Consider the following 21,361-nt stretch of genomic DNA (forward strand, 5'->3'; position numbering starts at 1 on the left):
ATCGGAGGCCTCCCAGAAACGTTCACAGATCTTAAAACTGTCGCCTCCAACCTTTTTAATGCATTACTCCCACCAGTGGATCGGGCAGATCTCAGGATTGTGAAAATACACCGTGCACTAACAAAACCACGCAATCCAGAATTGCCCAGAGACGTCATATTGAAATTACAGTACAAAGACATCGGTGACCAAATCTTTGGGTTATAGGCTTCTTTTTTACGCCAAATGAGGGAAACATCATTTTGACCAAACAATGTAATTGTGTTTCATCTAGCCCTAACACATTAGACCAGAAGTTGTCTTCTTTGTCCAGATGATCATTTGCAAAGGCCAAGCAAGCTTTCATGTGCCTTATCTGAAGAAGTGGCGTTCTCCTTGGTCTTCATCCGTGGAACCCAGCAGTGTGCAGTATCCGTTGGGATTGTCTGCCCTGAGACATTGCCACCAGCAGAGCCCAGATTCACCAGGATGGCTTTGGTGGTGATCCTTGGATTCTTTTCACCTCTCTCACTATTCTCCTGGCCAGCACAGGTGTCACTTCTGGCTTCCAACCACGTCCTCTGAGATTTTCCACAGCGCGGAACATCTTGTATTTTTTAATAATACTTTGCACTGGAACTTGAAAACATTTAGAAATGGCCTTGTAGCCCTTTCCCAACTTGTGAGCAGCCACAATGCGCAGCCGCATGTCCTCACTGAGCTCCCTTGTCTTAGCCATGACTGTCCACAAACCAACTGCAGAGAGCCGCTGTTTTTCACCTGTTGAGTTGATTAAAACAGCTGTTCCCAATTAATCAGGTTAATTAGGATGCTTTAGAACAGCTTGGACTATTTGGAATGGTATGGAACTTTAGAGTTTCCTACAAATTGTGACAGTTTGTGAAGGGTATGAACATTTTTGGACTGGACACTTTTTGATCAAATGTAAATGAAAGCAGAGAAAAACATTTTTTCCCACAATAACGCCTCTTATTTGTGAGACACCTATGTCATTTCCCATCAAAAAATGACTTGCTGGTTGAATAAAAGTAACCAAGTCAAAATTTGCCAGGGGTATGAATAATTATCGGCAGCACTATGTATAATACCAGAATATACTGTTGAAAAATAAATAAGAAACACCAGTAAAATCATACAGCCAACTTTAGCTAACCTGTATAACCCATGAATTTCCCAGGAATCTCTTGGTTGCAACAACGGCTGCAGAAGATCTGTCCACATAATCGACAATGATGCCTACGACGGAAAGTGGTGAACTTTTCACTGCAGTCATAGCACTCCTTGCACTGGCTATCAGGCATCCAGTACTGCTTCAAGTCAGTGTCCTGGTAAAGAAGAAAGCACAAGGCATCCATGATCAAGTAAGTGTGTAAGTGCATGTGTGCATCTGTGTGTGTCTAGTGATGAAACCCAGCAGAAAAATTACCTGGCTTTTACCTTCCATTATCTCCTTTAAGCGTTTTAGCACGGTGCTTAAACTGCGAAGCTGTACAGCAGTGCGTGGATCGTACCCCAGAGGTGTCTCTGTCTTCCGTCTGTTTTCTAAATAAAAAAAAAATACACACACACACATTAGTACACATTTCTTATCTTCATGTAGTCAAACAACCGTTACCCGGTTAACGACAGCACCATGTGTTACTGCATCAGAACCTGCAGCACTACCCTGCACTCGGTGTGTAAAGCCTCATTGGAATATCGTTGCATCACGTTGTGATGAGGTGATATTGGTGTGAAAGGGCCCTTAAGCAGTCTGCTGTGTATAGGAACTTCATTGTCAAAAGTCTTTACAGTTCTTGCCTTTTGCATGATTGCTAACTCAGTAGAGGTCTGAACCCTCTATAACAGTAATCATAGATTGACGGTACACCTTGAAATGAATCAGAGCACTCAGTATGTGATTGTATATAAAAAAAAATTGTATTTGCTTAGCATACAGCATATATACAAAATATGAACAGTTCAAAGTAGCATTTCCTTCTAACAGTATTCAATCTCATCAGGCCTTTAGAGCCAAGCAATCAATCTTCTAAGTACATTCAAAAGAAGAATAGACCAGTTGTAATTATGTAGAATAGTATCAAAAAAGTAGTCCTCATCTGCATTGGTAGCTGTGTAAAAACTTGTAGCAATCTTCATAAAGAAAATAGCATAAAAATAGCTTCTAAAAGAACTTCTTGATAACATCTTAACAGAACCTAATGTTGAAAAATTGAAGTAAATCACCAGAATATTAAGCATATTATCCCTTCTCTCTCATTTCTTCAGCAGAACCACAATGTGGTAAGACAGCTTCTAGCCTGTGTGTTTTCTCTGAAGATTGATAGGCTAGTGCGAGCTAGGAGCTTTCAGCTCCTACTTTTTATAGTGATTGGATGCAGTAAAGCTGCCTAATTTGGAATCTCCCTAAATCCTCTGGCTTCTGATTTTCTGAGATTAAAGAGACTCTGTAACATTAAAAAGATCCCCTGGGGGGTACTCACCTCGGGTGGGGGAAGCCTCCGGATCCTAATGAGGCTTCCCACGCCGTCCTCTGTCCCACGGGGGTCTCTCCGCAGCCCTCCGAACAGCCGGCGACTGTGGCCGACTGTTAGTTTAATATTTACCTTTGCTGGCTCTCAGCGGGGGTGCGCTGTGGAGGCTTTCCGTTCCGAACTACACGGAAATACCCGATCTCAGTCGGGTCCGCTCTACTGCGCAGGCGCCGGAAACTTGCGCCTGCGCAGTAGAGCAGACCCGACGGCGATCGGGTATTTCCGTGTAGTTCGGAGCCGACAGCCGTCAGAGCGCCTGCGCTGGAGCCAGGAAGGTAAATAATGACGTCACCGCTGCCCGGACTCCACGGAGGGCTGCAGCGAGACCCCTGACGGATGGAGGACGGCGTGGGAAGGCCTCATTAGGATCCGGAGGCTTCCCCCACCCGAGGTGAGTACCCCCCAGGGGATCTTTTTATGTTACAGATCCTCTTTAAGTGCGTACACTCAACTTGTTTTGAATACTGTAAATAGTTGACACTTAAAATAACCATAACACTTTGTTTACAAATGCCTTAACAACTGTGGGAATTGACGTAGTTTGGGATATTTAGGCCCGGTTCACATTAGCGTTTTTGCAGAGCCGGTCGTACTGATCCGGCCATCAGGATCAGCAGAAAACTGTCAGTTTTAAACAGCCAGTGTGCTGTAAACCTGTCAGTTTTCTATTTGTTACTATGTAGCTGCAAAACCTTCTGTTTCCATTCCGTTGAGCATAACGGTCTGGAAAATTAGGGCCTGCAGCAATTTTTTTGTCTGTTCAGAGGAATGAACCACGGAACAGTACAGCCAGTTCCGCTGGCAAATGCAGATGTCAACCGGGCCTAACACATACTGACAATTTGCTTATCGGGTTCATTTTTGACATACCTCATTAAAATTGACTTCACCGGTGCAGCGCCTAACCTTCCTGCAGGGCAGATGCATGGCGGAGTAGCTCTGATAAACTTAGCCACTTACATCACGCCTGGACCCTACTCCTCTCCCTTCCCTGCAGTAGTTCCTATTCTACAAGTCTTTTGTAACACCCCGGAAAAGGACCCGAAGAAAAAACAAGCTACCACAGACCCAGGAATCCCAGAGCTCTTGTCTAACAAGCAGAAGGGGGCATCCTCCAAGATGGTGCCCAGACCTCCGGCGAGAGCGGCCTACAAGCCGGTAAGAACTCAAACACAGAGAGCTACCAAAGCAGACTTGCAGACACTATTCTTAAGCTTAGAACGGCTCATCATACATCTAAAATAGAAACTGTTAAAGAAATCAACGAAGAGCTGTCAGCTCTTGGGGAGCGCGTTAATCAGATCGAGGAGGGTTTGGAGGGGGTCAAGGCCTATTGCAAACAGGTGGATTCAGACATCCAGGAGATGCGCTCAGACATAGTCACCCTGTTTGAGGCCCAGGAAAACCAGAAGAATAGGGAAAGGAGGAGCAACCTCAGAATTCGTGGGGTCCCTGAAACAATCACTGACGTTCAGAACTTTTTGCTGGCGCTGTTCCGTCATCTTACCCCTGACCTTCCGGAGTCAGAGCTGAAGATGGACCCAGGCACACAGGGCCCTGAGACCCCCACCTAAAGATCACTAAACTTCACTACTTCAGCACCAAAGAGGCTATTCTGGTAGCCTCTCGCAACCTTCCACATGTGGATTTCCAGGATCACAAGATCTTGATCTATCTGGATCTCCCTCCTATCACCTTGAATAAGCCACTGGGAACTTAAGCCTTTAACCCCCCTGGCGGTCTATTAAAAACCGCCAGGGGGCAGCAGAGGCAGTTTATTTTTTTTATTTTTTTTTTAAATCATGTAGCGAGCCCAGGGCTCGCTACATGATAGCTGCTGTGCAGCTGCATCCCCCCGCTCTCTTCGATCGCCTCCGGCAATCTCCGATCAGGAAATCCTGTTCAAAGAACGGGATTTCCTGGAGGGCTTCCCCCGTCGCCATGGCGACGGGCGGCATGACGTCACCGACGTCGTGATGTCATTGGGAGTCCCGATCTACCCCTCAGCGCTGCCTGGCACTGATTGGCCAGGCAGCGCACAGGGTCTGGGGTGGGGGGCCCGGCGCGGCGAGCGGCGGCGGCTAATCGGCGGCGATCAGAATGCACACGCAGCTAGCAAAGTGCTAGCTGCGTGTTGCAAAAAAAAAAACAAAAAAAAACCCATGCAAATCGGCCCAGCAGGGCCTGAGAAATCCTCCTGCGTGGCATAGCCCGTGCTCGAGCTTACAGCCAGGGAGGTTAAAGGAGTTATCAGGCAAAAAAAAAAAAAAGTTTCACTTACCTGGGGGCCTTCTACCAGCCCCATGCGGCCATCCTGTCCCCTCGTAGTCACTCACTGCTGATCTGGTCCCCCTCTGTCAGCTAGTTTAGTTTTTGCCGACCTCGGGGTCGGCGGGCCGAATTACGTACATTTTTTACGCATTCCCGCTGATACAGGAACATTAACATATACGTTTTTTATGCATGAGTGGTTCAATTGCGTAAAAATGTACGCGTTAAACCACTAACGCGTAGAAATGTATGTGTTAATATTCCCTGCACCAGCGGGAATGCGTAAAAATGTACGCAATGCAGCCCGCCGACCCCGAGGTCGGCAAAAACTAAACTAGCTGACAGAGGGGGACCAGAGCAGCAGTGAGTGACTACGAGGGGGACAGGATGCTGCATGGGGCTGGTAGAAGCTCCAGGTAAGTGAAACACTTTTTTTTTTTTGCCCGACGATTCGTTTAACCACCATTCTCATCAAACATGGTATCGAATATAGGTGGGGTTTCCCTTTCAAACTTATCACCCCACATAATGACCGTCAAATTACAATCTCTGACCCCCAGCTTCATCCCTGAAGTCCTGCAAAAGCTGGGCAAGAGTCACGACAAAACTTCTCACGCTGCTGCAGCAGCCAGTCCCAGAGACTCTCCCTGCCAAAACTTTTATGGTCTAAGGTCCCCTGCTCGGAATTCTTCTGACAGTGATCAACCTGATGTCCCCTCAAGCAGTCCTGCTATCCCTGCTTCCTAGGGTTCCAACTCATGATCTACCACTTTAACTATGCTAAAATTCTACTGATAACCTGGATGCCTTACGCCACTGATCAGTGTATGCATGTAGCGAACTGTGATCCATCTTCCTACCTTGGCACTTCTTTGGGTGCTACAGCCCCGAACTCATCTGTGGGCCCTGACTACAGCTCTGCAAGGTTTACTCGGGTCACTCGTATGAGCGTCCCTCTTCCTCTTGTTATTTTCATAGTTTTTTCCTTTTCTAACGGTTAAGATTAATTGTTTTCAGCAAATTGATGTTCCAGTTATTGGTGGTTCTCCCCCACCCCCCCCCCCCCCCCCCCCCCGCCACCAAGTATGATGCCATTATGTCCCAATGTTTGTTCTTATTTATCTTCTTTGTCGGATCACCGTAGTTTTGAATATGTAGGACCGACTATGTATGCTTTTCGGGGTTTGTGGGTCAGTACATGTGTTTTCATCTGCTCCGATTCTCTAGGAGAATCATGGCCACATCATCTATAACTCCTGATATGATCCTCCCCCCCCCCCCCCCCCCGCATCTTCTCCTGTGATCCCTCTCCCTCCTTCCCTGGATCTCTCTGCCCCCATGACCATTGCCACCCATGATGTGAAAGGCCTGAACGCTCCTCAAACGAGACGGCTTGCATGCCAGTATTATAAGAACGCCAAAGCTGATATCTTCTTACAGGAGACACTCCATGTTCACAAAAAGGATCCTAAATACTGGCATAAACATTATCCCCAGGCTTACTATGCTTCTGCCTCCAGAAGAAATGTGGTGTGGCCGTGATTCTCCACAAGAGACTTAACTTTATTGTGCATAAAACTCTCTGAGACCCTGAGGGTCGTTATTTGATTCTAGTTGGAGATTCAAATAGCTTGGTGCTCACTTAAGTAGCTGTTTATGCCCCTTTTTAAGGGCTTCGCCCCTTTCTCTCTAAACTAACCTCCAAAATTTTAACCCATAGACCGAGCAAACATACTGGCCGGAGATTTTAATGCCCCATTGGATGGTGGCCAGGGACGTTTTCGGGCCTCTCCCAAATGCTTCCTTAAATTGTCTGATACGGGCACCTGGGACGTCTGGAGAGCGTTTCACCTTGGGGAGAGGGGGCACATCTACTCCCACCCGCATGACACATTCACGCATAGATTTCGTTCTCATGGATGCGACCCTCCTATCTGAGGTGATTAAAGCAGATCATTCTGAGATTTCATGGTCTGACCATGCCTCTGTGATTGTGCAATTCTCCTGCTCGAACCCCTAGACCTAAAAGTACATGGCGCACAAACCCTTCTGGTGGATCAAGAGACCAAACTAAAAGTGGCCTCTGAAATCACCTCTTTCTTTAGTATTAACCGAGAGGGGGACACTTCTCAGGGAATCAGGTGGGCAGCCCACAAAGCCACTATCAGGGGTGAGTTGATCAAAATTTCCTCTACTAAACGTAAAATGGCAATAGCCAGGATAACAGAGCTGAAAAACGAAATCAGGCGCATGGAGCTCCAGCATGCAAAAGGGACGCCCTCAGTGTCTCTCCCACAGCCAACTGCAGTAAGGACTGAGCTCAAATCTCTTTTTCCAGAAGGTAGATAGAGCCATATGCCTGACCTCTCGAAAATTCTACGAAAAAGGTGATAAACCAGACACTATGTTAGCTAGGAAGTTGAGTAATCGGTTAAACCCTTAAAAGCTCAGGCGATCTGACCCATGACCATCCTCTATAGTGCAGTAATTCCAGAAATATTAAGCCAGCCTATACGACGGCTCCACCACGGACAAACTCCGCACCCCAATAGCAAATATACAGAAATATCTTAATGACATTCCTATCCCTAAGCTAGCTGCTAACAATAGCCTCCTGTTAAAAATTCTCCCATCACAGTCAAAGAGGTCTTATCTGTTATCAAAAACCTTAAGTAATCTAAGGCTCCTGGCCCAGATGGATACACTGCTTTATACTACAAAGCCTTCACACAATTATTAGCTCCTGAGTTGACATCCTTTAATAACAACATTTTGAAGGGTGAAGAGGATTTTCCACCTGACATGTCCAGAGCATCTATAGTAGTCATACCTAAACCCGCAAAGACCCAGCCGATGTCACTAACTATAGACAGATTTCCCTCATCAATGTTGACGTTAAGATCTTTTCTAAAATCTTGGCTAACAGATTAAATCCTTTGTTGCCCAGTGTCATCCATCCGGACCAGACAAGCTTTGTCTCAGGCAGACAGACTACAGATAACGTCCGCAGGATCATTGGTTTGGTTGCCAGGATGAAGCACTGTCGGGCGCCTTCTCTACTCCTCTCACTGGATGTGGAGAAGGCATTCGACAGGGTGGACTGGAGTTATCTTAGACTAGTCTTACAAAAATTTGGTATAAGGGGTGAATTCCTAAATAGGGTAAGGTGCCTCTATACTAACCCTACAGCTTCAGTATGTAACATGGGTATCACCTCTTGATCGCTCCTGGGCGAGCTCGGGTGAGGCATCATTGTGCTGGCTGAAATCTGCGATACCTGTTACATCTGTGCTTGGCATGCTGTTATACAGAGTCTGAACCATCTGCTGTTTTTGCATTTGAATCAAGTTTTTTTTTCTGAATTGCTGGACTGCTTATGGAATCCTGTTCTGGCTATGCTTTTTTCTAGAGGATCAACCTCTTGGCTGAAATCCAGATTGCATCACCTTTAAAGCTTAAGATTAGATGCATATTTTGGATACTAAGTTCTGGACACTGTAGTAGCATTAGATCTAAAGTTAGATGCCGGCATATGTCTGCTGGTGTGAATGGTGGTCCGGGTGGTTGGAGTGTGACGGGGTGGCCATCCCATGTATTTTTAAATATATTTTATGATCTAAAACTTGATACAATAAAATTTAATATGTATTTTGGAAAATAGTGAAAATGTTTTTTTTTTGTTTGTTGGGGGGTGTATGCTCTGCATTTGTTGTTTGCCACTGCCACAATTTTGATTAGTACTGCCGGATTCTGTCCCGGCAATATGAAAGCAAGGGAGGGGTTCCTCCAATAAATGTAAAATATTTTATATTTGTCATCATGCAGCTGAAAAAAAGGCTGCTATTTACTATAAGTTAGAAAATAGATTTTATTTCTGAAATATTGTATTTTAATTTGGGCCCACTTTAAATAACATAAAGAGCCTGTTGTGACCGCACACTCCCCGCCTGGTATTGGTAGATACCACTATATATATACAAATTAAACAAACATTAAAAACTATACATTTGATTTAAGACTTCTCTTAATCTGCAACACTAGGAGAGAACAAATATAAAACAAATTCTTGAATGCAGATCCCTGATGAGTCTTCTGCAACTGGAGAAGAGGATGCAACTCTTAAGTCTCAAAGGCATATCAGGCTGCTTCCTTAGATCGGGTAGAGAAGACCTCTTCACTTGAAGGCAGGAGTACGACTGATGGGTCTAAAAATCTTTACAATACCATTTCTGGCTGTCTTCATTTCCACCTTGCGAACCTTTCCATCTTATCCACTTTGGATGAAAATCAGCTGTTAGTGGTGCATCCCATCTGATAGTTTAATCTTTGAAGAAATCTTTATTCATTAATTTAATGAACTTTCTATCCTCAATGGAAGGAGTTGTCTTATTGTCATCACAACTTATTTGGAACACAGTGTCATCAAAGTCTTGCAGAGAACTGATCTTGTGACTGAGTTGCTCTTGTGCAATGCATGAAGTCTTCAAACTGACTCTTTCCTTCACTTGGAAGGGGTGTTTGTATGAGTGAAAGGTGCATCCTATTTCCTCTATGCTGGCTTTGCATCAAATCACATCATTGGACTCTTGAAATCTATTTAAGCAAGAGTCTCCTATAATAACTCATCCAAGGTCTAATCTTTGTGCATAAGGGGCATCATTTGGGCCATTGCAATGCTGACGCACCTTATGGACTCTTGGAAGGTCTCTGCCTAAAAGAAGAAGAATCTTTGCGTCATCATCAAGAGCTGGGATGTAGCTGGCTATGTGCTTCATATGGCAACTAGTCACATTCAATAAGTGTCGGAAGTGGAAATTCTGTTTTTCCATATTCAATAGCTACCACAAAACCATGTGCTCTTCTCCCAGAAACCTTTACTAGAAACAAACAAGTCTGCAAAGTGTAGGGAAAGGTTTCTACGTGAATATTGAACAAATTAAAGAATTCTGGACTTGACAGTTAACGATTGCTCTGGTTGTCAAGGATGGAATACATCTTTACTGCACTCTGTGGATGTCCCTCTGGATAAACTTTGACCAGATAGATTTTGCTGCATGACATCCTGTAGAATCCTTCACCACATACTTTCTGTGGACACAGATGCAGCCTTTTCCTCAGTACTATCCTCGCCATAACTTGATGTGGCCTTTGAGGCTTGAGCAGTTTGAAGCACTTCTTTGGGAGAACCAGGATAGGCAGTTATGCGTTTGTCACTGTTGCAGTCAAAACATTTGACAGGAACTTTTCTCTGAGGAAAGACTTGCACTCTTCAAAGGGCATTTGTTTAAACACAACATTTTCCAAGAGGGTGTGGTATGTTATGTTATGTATAAGACATTGATACCTAGGATCATCATCCTTGACTTGCTGTGGTTTGACACCAGAGTCTTGAGAACCTGAGAAGATTTCAGTCTTCTTAACAGAGATAGGACTTCGCAAATTCTTAAACTTGCTTTGAGTATCGTCCTTTGAAGATGTTAAAGGAAGAACTGTAGCATCCAAAAATAAAAAGCTTGGGTCATTCTTTACAGGCTATGTCTCTGATGAATGTGGAGAAAAAAAGAAAAAAGGTGGAAAGGATACTTTATATTTATATTCAGATACTTTCTTTGCCCATTCACTCTGAACATTCGTTGGCAATTTATGTACAATTGGGTTTACACCATGAGCTGTATCCAAGTAGACAAGACCTGGAAGGTATGGGTCTGCTTTGGCTCTTTCTACTTCAAGAAGAATGTCGCTTAATTCTTCAAACTTGTTGTCCTTGTTAAAAAGTTTTAAGAAGTTTTAAGTCTCTTGAATAAAGCAATCTCAATAACCTCATACCAATCATAAACTTGCTCTAATCTCTCCCAAACGATTTTAAGACATGTTACTGGATCATTACAATGAACAGATTTCAGTCTTAACTTGTCCTGAGGACTGTGGCCCCAACCATTTGTTAAGTAGGTCAAGTTCTCCCATGGGTTCAATCTCCAAGTTCTGGATTATAGACTTGAATGTAGCTCGCAAACCCTCTGTAGTTTTCTGGTTGATCATCAAATTTTGTTGGCCCAGTATTGAGAAGTTCTCGGCGAATCATGTACTTGCCAACTTCTACCATTTCATACTTCTCTGTTTTGGTTTCTGCACGTAGAACTGTGTCACCACTGAAGACTTGTGGCTTGTGCTGTTCCAGTGTAGATGGAGAGAATGGAAATGCAGATGCATTTAATCCAGGCGAGGGTTTGATCTCTGTGGTGTGTGGAGCATGGGAGCTTGAAGAAGGCTGTGCTATGGGATTTATGGGATTTGCCCCAATTGGTTGCGAGATATCTTTGTGATCTCTTCTTACTAAGGACTGACACGGTACATAGTGTTGTGCTCTTGCTTTGTAGTGCTGGTCAGCAAAGAAGAATCCTTCAAAGGTATAGTGTTAAACTGATCTTCATGTCTTAATGTTATGCAGTCTGCCTGCTTACTTGCTGAACAGGTAGATGCAGAGTCTTCAGCTGTAGGAAGGAGAGTATATCCATTGTTCTGATTCAGAACAAAAATTGCAAAGTTCATTTAACATGATCAGCAGCAGACTTTAGGCAAGGATGATATATTCCTTCTTCCTCTTCCACAGCTTGTTCCAAGACATTTAACCTTGCTAGAGCTCTTTTTTTCTTTTGCAGAAGTTCTAATTGGGCCTCTGTTTCAGCCTGTACACATGCAGCTTCTGCTTGCCTGTGAAAGTCTTCTGTCTGTAAGCGTGTGGCTTCTGCCTGTTTGTGAGCAGATTCTGCTTGTTTGCATGTAGCTTCGGCTTTAAAGCACCATCTGCACGATACGATTCTTTGTGCGATTCGATTACAATTCTATTTACGATCCGATTAAATCCGACACGTCTGATGGGATTTGATTCAATTCGATTTGCCATTGTTTTGCAATGGCAAATCGATTTGAATCGAATCCCGATCAGACATGTCGGATTTAATCGGATCGTAAATAGAATCGTAATCGAATCGAAGAATCATATCATGTAGATTGGGCTTTAGAGTTGATTTTTGTTCAATACAATAAGCTTGTATTTTCGCTGCCTCTGCTTCCTCACAGGTTTTGACTAACTGAATGCTCAATGATGACCTCAGAGAGTGACTGTAGCGATTTGAATGACCTTGTAGATAGCGATCTGTGGGAGGTTGATTGTATTGACTCAGACATATTCTTGGAGTGTCCAGAAGAAATAGAGGTACAGGTAGTTTCATTCAAATTTGCTATCCTTTGCCATTTAACTGTAACACCAGCAGTGGTAAAGTCATTCAACTATTGATGCTTGTTCTGTACCAACATGCGATAGAAAGGAAGAATATTTTTCAGAGAGTCCCCTATACTTTTCATATGCCTTCTTAAATCTTGAAAAATCTTGAAAGTGTTTGATTGTTCTACATTACTGCCAATCTTCCTAATATCAGGTATCCATTCTAGCGTTTTCATTCACAATTCAGACAAACTATGAGACATTTCTTCACTTTCTGCTTCATACCGCTCTCTTGCCTTTAGAGAAAGATGTAGAACAACAACAACAACTAACATTTGTAATGCATTTGTAAAGCAATTTTCTCCCGTAGGACTCAAAGCGCTTAAGCATGGCTCAAGACCAATAATTGGATGATTCATAACTCGTGGTACAGAGGAAGAATTCTATAAGTCTGGAAATGCCAGGCTAAACAGGTGGCTTTTCAGTCTGGATTTGAAAAACTCCAGGGATGGGACAGTCTTTACTGGGTATGGTAGTGAATTTCAAAGAGCATGACAGAAAGTTCTGTCTCCAAAGGTTTTGAGGTGCACACTGGGAGTGAACAAGTTTATAGTGCCCGTTGATCTGATGTTGTGAGAGGTGTAGTGCAGCTTCAGCAAGTCCTTCATGTATCCAGGGCCCAAACTGTGCAGTGATTTGAATGTCAGCAGCCCAATCTTGAAGAGTATGCTCCATTCTACTGGTAGTCAGTGCAGTGAGTGAAGAATCTGTGTAATGAGACAGTGGCGAGGCTGGTTTGTTAGCAATCCTGCAGCAGCATTCTGCACTAACTGCAGGCGGAGCAGGTCTTTTTTGGGGAGGCCTGCATAAAGAATTCCAGTAGTCCAGCCGTGATGTGATGAAGGCGTGAACTAGGGTTGGAAGATCTTCTGGGGAACCAGATGTTTAATTTTTGCAATGTTCTTCAGATAAAAATAGGAAGATTTGACCACGGACGAAATTTGGTTTCTGAAACTCAATTCCCCATCGATTAGCACACCAAGGCTGCACACAAGGTTGGAGTGGTTTATGTCTGAATTCCCAATCCTGATTGGTGTTGATTTAGGATAGAGCTGTTTTGATGGCAAGTGATGGCTTTGGACAACAAGGACCTCAGTTTTGTCAGCAGTTTCAACCAGTTTTCATTCATCCTCGCCTGTAGCTCAGCTAAACAAGAATTTTTGGAGTATGGTCTGTTCCACCAGGTTTGAAGGACAGGTATAGCTGCGCATCATCGGCATAGAAGTGGTATGTCAGGCCATGTTGTTGGATAATTGTACCGAGTGGTAACATGTAGATTGCAAACAGCAGAGGGGATAGGATTGATTCTTGTGGTATTGATGCCACAGTACTCCTGCAATCTGTTGAGCAGGATTTCATGGTCAACTGTATCAAAAGCCGCTGAGAGATCCGCTGAGCATTCCCCTCTGTCCCTTGCCATGAGCAAATTGTTGCAGTCTTGGATGAGGGCTGTTTTATGGCTGTGGTGTTTCTTAAAGCCAGATTGTAGAGGGTCCAGGATGTTGTTTGCTGAGAGCCTGGCTTCAGGTTGCAGAAGGGGAGGTTGGAGACAGGTCTGTCGTTGCTCATTGCATCTGGATCCATGGAAGGTTTTTTTTTTATTTAAGAAGGTGCTTGAGGATTCCTTCTTTTAGAGAGGTAGGAAACCTCCATGCTTGCAGAGAGCAATTTACTATTTTGTGAAATGCTGGACCAAATAGGTCAGGGCAATTCAGTATATGCTTAGTTGGTCCAGGTCGCAGGCTGTCTGGCGGAGGATGTCTGAGATCTCTTCCTCACTAATGCTTTTGAAGTCATTACAGGGTGTTAGGTTGTTCTTGCAACTATTTACAGGAGTTGAATAAGTCTTAGGTGCTGTGGACTAAATGAGAGACAGAATAGAGGACACTGTCGAGTAGAAAGCAAATTTCTCACGTAGCTCCTTTGAGGGAATTAGAGTAGGATTACCATAAGTTATTGTCAGTCTTAAAGGTGTTGTGAATGACAGTGAAATGTGTCATTTATACATTGGCTTTCTGTATAGCATTATTGGCTTAGATTTTAGGAATTACTTTAACTGTTAATACGTGTATGAAGCTTGTTGACTTAAACGTTCTATTGTACTTGCATTCTAAATTCTTGCTTATGTAATGTTCTTAATTAAAAATGAAATTGGCTTATGATGAAGAAAAAAACAAAAAACCTGCATACTTGGGGACGTGGCTTCTGTGCATCAAGGGTGGACATGTGAGCACATTGCTCCAAGATTAAGCCGCAAAAAACACAGCCAAACTCACTCACAGATGCCCGGCACTTATGGGGAAAATGCAGCTGGAGCAGGACGCTTCAAAGAAGCGTAAAAAAAGGGGGCCTCAATGTTTCACAAGGCAAACTGACTTCTCTAGAAAGGTCCAACTGCTCTTTAGAAAACTTCCAAAAATAAGTTAGGCAAAACTAACGCAGTGGCGCCATCCCAAAGAGAGCAAGACAGACGCCAGGCGCAGACCGCAGCTTCAAGCAAGCCTCCCCCACTGGACTTTTCCTCCTCACCTGATGGTTCCCCATCCTCCAGGAGCCCTCTAAAAGCGTGCTCAAGAACGACAAGCCCCACAGAGGAGCAGGTAAGCCCCAGTGACATACTGGGCTTATTTCCATCCCCCATGAATCTCTCTATTCAAATGTTTCCAGCCCCTGAGCAGGCTGTATCTTATGCCCATTTCAAATACATATTACTTTCTTTGAAAGGATCTCTCCTGTCTGAAACCCCCAATATGACTGCTAAGCTGCTGCAAGAGATTGCAGGATTAGGAAACAGAGTGGATCTAACAGAGCAAAGAATCCCTGAATTGACAAAACAACAATAATATGACTGATGTTACAGATGTGCATGCAGAAGATATATCCTGGCTCAAAAACAAAAAACAGCTGACTTGGAAAATCAAGGTCTGCGTAACAACTTAAAGTTTAGATCGTCGGAAGACCTCTCCCCTCACTCGACCTCCTCCACAACTCCAGACTACGCTCTAGAGCACTGAGGATTGTTGGGGATCCCCCACACACTGGTCACCGCTTTTTCAACCGGCTCCCTTCAGGCCCTTAGATTTTGGACAATCTACACCAAAACTTCTAAGCATAGTAACTAATTTTCCCCTCTTGTCAGCCTCTTGAACTCCCTTTAGGCCTTCCCATCTCAGACACCCATCCCCTCACCTTACACCCCACCCCCACAGCTGCGGCTGTCGGACCAATTGAACTATCCAGTGTAACACTGAACTGTGCCCTGTAATTTAATTCTTATTTTAAATGAGCATTACTGGTTTTATTATTTGTAATCATTGTGTTATTGACTTGCACCCCTGTCTTTGTCTGTTCTGTAACCTATACTTCCCATTTCTACTCTGAGCAATTGTAATGTGCCAAACCCAATTCCGGGAATGAGCCGTGCTTGGCGATTAAAATCGATTTCGAATTCTAGATGTATACCAGAGCAGATCGTTACAGAAGAACTGAAAAAAAAATACTTTATGGCTCTTAATAAAGCAGTACTACCCTCAGTGACTGAAATTGAACTTGCCATCAGCAGAGCTCATAGGTTACCTAAGCCATCTGACATCCCTGACACAGAACCCAGAGATGTCAGTGTTCTCTCCAGGCTCTTTTAGCCGAGTGCTCCACCCGGCTAGTTTTGGTGAGCACCTGGCTATCAGCTCACCTTCTCCTCTGCTGTAAGCAGAGTTGCTTACATGTTGCTTAACCACCTTGGCAGTATGGACGGGCTCAGCTCGTCCATGTACACCAAGGAGGATTGCTCAGCCCCTGGGGGGTCTTTTCACTTACTTTTTTTTTTTCAGAACATGTAGCTAGCACTTTGCTAGCTACATGTGTCAGATCGCCGCCACAATGGGCCGCTAAAGTGCCCCCCCCGAAACGCCTAGCGCAGCCTGCTGGAGTCTCAGTCTATTTTTCCCACAAGAACATTTTACCATCCTATTCTTTGTGTGATTCGGCTAAGAATTTCTGTTTATATACCATTTAGAAGCAAACGGTTTCTCTGCCTACCATGGCATTAGTTTCTGGAAAGTGTCTGCAACACCTCAACCAAATAACTGTGTGTGCTAGGGCTCAAACCAAGAGCAATGCTATGGTAGAAGAAGAAAGCCCTTAAAAAATAGCACCTCCCACAGCAAAATTTTAAAAAAAGTTTAACAAAAATCTTTATTCAACATTAAGTATAATAATAATCACAATATTAAAGAATCAATAAAAAATAAAACCATTTAAGAAACAAGCAAATATTTCAACATGATCCCTACTGCATATGAAACAATCACTCTAAATGCAATATATTGTATAATGACATAATGCTGCTGTCAGATAGAATACCCCACAGTAGAGTCCAAATACTTGGTTCCACCACCTCTAGTTCTGATGTTACTAGTTTTAGGCTTTAACGGTTTAATCATAGTTAATGTAGCCATAAATCTAGCAATGCATAGGCAGAACCAACCCTCCCCCCCCCCCCATATGAATAGCCAGATGTGACCCCAATACTAGGCAGCCCCATTCCCCACAGTCAGGTGTGCCCAACAATATTAGGCATCCCCCTTCCCACATTGTGATCAGAGTGTTTAGAAGTGACCTGTTACGCATAGAAAAGCAGGTCCAACAAACTTGTCACAATAACAGATTTGTTACAGCAGACTGATATAGAACAGCAATGGTGCCTTCCTTGCTATTTAAAACAATAGGTATCAAAATGATTTTCAATGTGATACCTCTGTGGCTCTTTGAAAAGCAGAACACGAGTGCAGGATTGCTGCACTTACCGGTATTATGCCAATAATTTTTAATGTACGGCCGCTGCACCACCTCTGTGTACTTGCCCCTCCTTGCTGGAACGGTACATGAAAATAATAGTTTCCTCCCCGAATCTCTGCCCCCCACCCCCGTGATTTGCAGAGCTTTCCGCAGTGGAGCGTTCACTTACCATTCCACTGTCCTAATCTTGCTGCAGCTCAGTATCGCCAAACTCTCTCCTCAGCCCTAGAGAAAGCTGCTCCACCAATATTTCGCTGCAACCGACCCCCTAACCCCCAGCCCTCGCGCACTACCCATACTCGCAACCTCCAGAGGAAAACGCACCACTGAAAGGAAATGGAGGAAAGAAAACTAGACTTAACCAGGATTTCCTATAGTACAAGACTAACCTGCTGCAGTTCCACACTGCCCTTACTCATGCGAAGCAGGAATACTTTACCAAGCTCATCGGAGCACAAGCTTCCAACCCCCAGTGTCTGTTTTGCCACTTTCAACTCTCTGCTTAAACCCAACCCACCCACCCTCCGTTTCCTCCCTCTCTGCCACAGATTTATCCACCCACTTCACCAACAAAATTGTCTCCATCCCTCAGGAAATAGCTAATCTCCAATCTTCACCTCCCATCCCCTCCCAACCAGCTCCTCCTCCACCCTATCCTCCCCTCACATCCTTCACTCCCACTACCACCGAGGAAGTCAACCACCTACTGCAGACTTCCCATACCACTACCCCCCCCCCTTGACCCCATCCCTTCTGATTTACTCCAGCCTAACTTCACGGAATTGGCCCCAGTCCTCACTACCCTGTTCAACCTCTCATTATCCACAGGCACCTTCCTCTCAGACTTCAAGCAGGCTACTGTACTACTCCTGCTCAAGAAACCCTCCCTCGACCCCTCGCTACCCTCCAACTACCGTCCTATCTCCCTCCTCCCTTTTGCCTCAAAACTCCTTGAGCGTCTGGTTCACAAACGCCTGACCCAGTACCTCAATGCCAACTCACTGCTAGACCTACTGCAATCTGGATTTCGGCCTGCCCACTCAACCGAAACTGCTCTCACCAAAGTGGTCAATGACCTTGCCTTAGCTAAAGCTGAAGGTAATTACTCCATTCTCCTCCTCCTTGACCTTTCAGCAGCTTTTGACACAGTACATCATCCCCTATTCCTCCAGTCCATGGGCATTCACGATTTCGCCCTGACCTGGCTTTCATCCTACCTCTCCAACCGCTCCTTCATGACTGCCTTCAATGAGTCCTCGTCCACCCCCAACCACCTATCTGTGGGAGTCCCCCCAAGGCTCGGTCCTTGGTCCCCTACTGTTCACCCTATACACATCCTCCATTGGCAAGGTCATCTCCTCCATGGGTTTTAACTATCATCTGTATGCAGATGACACCCAGAACTACCTTCACACCCCTGACATATCCACCACTACCATGGACAAGGTCTTCTCCTTTCTATCAGCCATCTCCTCCTGGATGTCCGCTAGGTTCCTGAAACTAAATCTAGACAAAACGGAATTTATGATCTTCCCACCCCGGCCATCCATGAACCTCCCAGATGTGCATGTCACTGTTAACCACACTACCTTTTGCCCTACCTCTCAAGCCCGCTGTCTGGGTGTCACCCTGGACTTCGTAACATCTGTAATATTCGCCCTTTCCTGACCTCTGCCACCAAACTCCTCATCCATGCCCTCATAATTTCCCGCCTTGACTACTGCAATGCCCTTTTGTCCGGTCTCCCTATGACCCGAAAGAGCCCCACTGCAGTCCATCATGAATGCGGCAGCCAGAATTATCCACTGCACCAATCGCTCCACCACGGCGGATCCCCTCCTTGAATCCCTCCACTGGCTTCCTATCCAGTCCAGAATCAGATTCAAGGTACTGTGTCTGACCTACAAATCTGTCCACAAAACCTGTCCAACCTACATTTCCGATCTTACTCAGAGGTACACAGCTAGCCACTCACTCCGCTCTTCCAATGAACGTCACCTAACCACACCCCGCATCACCCAGTCCCATGCACGCCTCCAGGACTTCTCAAGAGCTGCTCCAACACTATGGAACTCCCTACTTCCAACCAATTAGGGCAGCCCCCTCCAACATCTTCAAGAAGGCCCTCAAAACTCACCTTTTCACTCGGGCCTACTACCCCTTACAAGTGCTCTAAATCGACAGCTGAACTCTGGTCCCCTACCTTTCGTGTCCCTACCTCTCCCTCTAGATTGTAAGCCTTTGGGCAGGGTCCTCCTCCTTTTGTGTCCTACCTGATCATGCACCTCCATTACTGTGAACCCATGCTATGCATCTGAGTGAACCTAGCTTGCCTAATCTCCATGCTCCCCTGCAGTGACTAAGCATTACCTTGTACTCATACTGTGCTGCATGATCTGGTCTTTCTTGTAGTCAGGTATTGTCATTTTTCTGTATGTCACCGCTAAATATTGTCAGTAACCTAAACTGTTAATGTCTAGCGCTGCGTAATATGTTGGCGCTTTATAAATACAATAAATAAAAATAATAATAAATTCCAGTCCAGGCTGAGGTGAGCCCCCCTAATGGTGTCAGCGGGTATAGGAGTGCTGAGTACCAGCGTCACATGTCCGGGGCCCTATAATGCTGTCTGCGGGTAGAGGAGAGCTGAGTATCTGCATCACATATCCGGGGATTACCTTCTTCCCTGTGTCTCAAGACGCCACTAAATGGCGTCATATGAGACACAGTGAGATAGTCAGTGAAGAAGGTAATCCCTGGACATGTGATGCTGACACTAAGCTATCCTCTACCCACAGACAGCATTACGGGGCCCCGGACACGTGACGCTGGTACTCGCACTCCTCTACACCATTACGGGGGCTCAGGACTGGACAAGTAAATGCGGAAAGCTCCACTGCGGAAAGCTCTGCAAATCACAGAGGGGAGATTCAGGGAGAAATCCGCTCCAGACGGAGAGAAGGCAGACACTGCAGGGGGGAAAACACACTTTTTCACATGTACTGCTCCCAGCAGAGGAGGCAGATACCAGAGTGAGGGGAGACACTTTAGCATCCTGACTCGCGTATAAGCCGAGACCCCCACTTTTGGGTCACTTTTCTGGGCCCAAAAACTCAGCTTATATGCGAATATATACGGTACCATTACCTTCCTTGGGGTGTTGGGAAAAGGGATGCAGCATATATAGTTGTCCCTTGGAAACATGTCCTTTTGCCCCAAATGTGAGGTGATGGGAGTGAAGTGAATTATAGATGGCTGCTGAAACATGGACACTACCTTTGGATCTTTGTAGAACTACCTTGACTAAACAGACTCTTACCTGGACAACCAGGCATAACCCCCTTTGGCACCAACCGCAGGTTTATAGTCACTTCCTGTTCAACTGGCAGCGATGTATATTATGCCGATGCGCAGGACAGGACCCGCTTAGTGTCCATTTTGCGGTGCGGGACGCGCTCCAATGAGTTTATGGTGACGCTTCCGCTTAATACAGGAAGTGGCGCGTATTATACCAAGAACGTGGACAATGAGACTTATCCGGTGCCGGTATCCCGGCTTACGCGCTGCGGTAGCGGAATTAAGCCTGTCTAATGTCTTTTGGCACCCCGGGGCATTTTGTCAGTGCGGCGTGCGGTTCATTTGTGGTTTCCTGCTGGACCATGGTGTACTGTGCGGAGTCTGGATGTCACATTCTCAGCTGGGGGATGGTCATTTGCACGGCTGTATACAATTAACATACAATTAGCAGGTAATGGTTTGATGATTGGCCTTGATGATAAAAGCATGTATAAAAGGGGATGTTGTACAATTGCTCAGATGTCCTGATGAAGCGCCAAAGACATATGGCGTGAAACAGCTGTAGACCCCCATCTCATTTGTACTACTCTCCTCCTTATGCACGATACTGTAGCCTATAACTTTTTATACTTGTGGAAATAAAACAATAACTCTTTGCATTGGACGTGCATGTCCACTTTTTTTTTTTTTTTTTACTGAGTGTATGGACTGCTATTGGGCTACAGCACTCCAAAGTGTTTCATGTCACGGCCCTGTGAACTGACCACCTTCTCAATATATATCCAATTCAGACATGAATCTCAAAAGAGAAGTGTTTGGTTGACACCCCTATTTTCAGGTTATTCTCCTAAAGGTAACGGCGCAAAGGATTTACATCTAGCTGCTATTAGCTATTCATGTATAGATTTTTTTTTTTATTTTATTTTTTTTTAGTAATCACCTATTCACTTGTGGGGAAGGTGGGAAAGACACTCAGGACCAATTTCAGAAGAAGATTGGATGAAAGCTTAAAGAGTAACTGTCAGGCTGCAGAAGCTAATTTAAACCTCTATTCTCCTGTGTTAAACAGTTTAGACGGAAGCCAAAAAGGCAATAGTGAAGATAAAAATCTCATTTGATGTGTGCTTATCAGCAAAGCTGTTAGACCCAAGCTCTTAAGAGGACGCAAGCCGCATAC

General features: G+C 44.8%; 1 long non-coding RNA gene across 1 annotated transcript in view; it reads right to left on the bottom strand.

Annotated features, from left to right (window-relative positions):
- Positions 1-1,152: 1,152 nt before the first annotated feature.
- Positions 1,153-21,361, bottom strand: part of LOC137543914 (uncharacterized) — a 30,084-nt gene continuing 9,875 nt past the window's right edge. Inside the window, exons 2-3 of the long non-coding RNA XR_011025659.1 lie at positions 1,427-1,542; positions 1,153-1,325 (exon numbers count right to left, since the gene is read on the bottom strand). This is a non-coding gene — a long non-coding RNA (uncharacterized lncRNA). The remainder of the gene's footprint in view (positions 1,326-1,426; positions 1,543-21,361) is intronic.

This window comes from Hyperolius riggenbachi, unplaced genomic scaffold (genome assembly GCF_040937935.1).
Source record: "Hyperolius riggenbachi isolate aHypRig1 unplaced genomic scaffold, aHypRig1.pri scaffold_411, whole genome shotgun sequence".
NCBI classification, from domain to species: domain Eukaryota; kingdom Metazoa; phylum Chordata; class Amphibia; order Anura; family Hyperoliidae; genus Hyperolius; species Hyperolius riggenbachi.